The following is a 1,814-nucleotide window of genomic DNA, read 5'->3' on the forward strand; positions in this document are numbered from 1 at the left end:
GTGTTTTTGCTGCGATTCCTCGGCGTTTTGGGGAGGACGCGGATGTTCGGCTGCAGCCCCAGCGCGGTGGGCGATGCCGGTGGTACCGGGATGGCGGTGCCGGATGGCGGTACCAGGATGGCGGTGCCAGGCTGCTGAGCCCAGCGAGGGGGGGGAAAAAGGGAATGATGGGGGGGATGGGGGTGGGGGGGAGAAAAATCATTGCCGGGGTTTTATTTTCACTTCTGCAAGGGCCTGGCGCGCGGGATGGTGGGGACGGGGGTTCTGCCTTAATTAGTTATTTTTATGGTGCTGTTAAAATATTTCCTGGGTGATTCAAAGCCGGGGGCGAAGCGCCGCCGGCCTCGTCCGGGGACACCCCCGTGGCTTCCCAATGCCTTCGGCCACCGCGCTCTGTGTGTGTGTGTGTGTGTGTGTGTGTGTGTGTGTGTTCCCCACCACGAATTCACCCCGTTTCCATTCTCTGACCCTGCCGGGACAGCCGTGACCCGGGGCTGAGGTAACGGCGGGGCAGCAAGTGGCACCTGTGGGGCCCTGCGGCCAGAGCGGGACCAGCGCGGGAGGCACCCGGGCCAGTGCGGCGGGTGGCCAGGGGCCTTTTGGGCTGGGAGCCCTGGTGCCGGCAGGCAGGGTGCAGGCAGGGCTGTGGGTGCAGGCAGTGGGTGCAGGCAGGCCAGTGGGTGCAGGCAGGGTGCAGGCAGGGCTATGGGTGCAGGCAGGGTTGTTGGGGTGCAGGCAGGGCTGTAGGTGCAGGCAGGGTGCAGGCAGTGGGTGGGTGCAGGCAGGGTTGTTGGGGTGCAGGCAGGGCTGTAGGTGCAGGCAGGGTGCAGGCAGTGGGTGCAGGCAGGGTTGTTGGGGTGCAGGCAGGGCTGTAGGTGTGGGCAGGGTGCAGGCAGTGGGTGGGTGCAGGCAGGGTTGTTGGGGTGCAGGCAGGGTGCAGGCAGGGCTGTGGGTGCAGGCAGGGTGCAGGCAGTGGGCGCAGGCAGGGTGCAGGCAAGGCTGTGGGTGCAGGCAGTGGGTGCAGGCAGGCCAGTGGGTGCAGGCAGGGTGCAGGCAGGGTTGTTGGGGTGCAGGCAGGGTGCAGGCAGGGCTGTGGGTGCAGGCAGTGGGTGCAGGCAGGGCTGTGGGTGCAGGCAGGGTGCAGGCAGGGTGCAGGCAGGGCTACGTTGGACGCAGGGTGCAGCCGCCGGCCCCCCGCTGCCCACCCGTCCCCGCTCGTCCCAGTCGGCCCCAGTTCCTTGCCGCCACCCTTAATTCCTACTGCAAATCCCAGGCCGAAAAACACTAAAAATACAGTAATCCTTTTTTTGTTTGTTTTGTTTTGTTTCCAGGCTGCCCGTAAACAGCTTTCGGGGGGGGGGGGCGGAATCCAAACCCAATTTCATTTTCCCGGCGGGTTATCCCTGCTGCCTCATATATATAAGAAAAAAAGGGGGGGGGGGGGCGGGGGTGGATTTGGGGCCCGGTTCGGTTTCTGTTACTGGGTTTTCGCGTGGGTCAAGCCCTGGGGGGGGGGGGGGGGGGAACGAGGGCGAGTTACTCCCATTTTGGCGCAGACGGAGGGGCTGGATCAGGCCCTTTGTTCCCTTCCTGGGGTTTATCTCCCGGCCCTTCGCGGGCTCCCCACTGCCCCGCCGTAAAACCCGCCCCGGGGGAGCAAGTGGAAATTCCACACACGCACATGCACGCGCCCCCCCCCCCTACCCCCTACCCCCCCCCCCGCCTCCAAAAGTGAAATTTGCTCCTGCAAAAAAAAAAAAAAAAAAAAAAAAAATGATGGGCTGAAATCCCGCGCCGGCAGGTTCAGGCCGCAT

This window comes from Rissa tridactyla, chromosome 22, assembly GCF_028500815.1.
Source record: "Rissa tridactyla isolate bRisTri1 chromosome 22, bRisTri1.patW.cur.20221130, whole genome shotgun sequence".
NCBI lineage: Eukaryota > Metazoa > Chordata > Aves > Charadriiformes > Laridae > Rissa > Rissa tridactyla.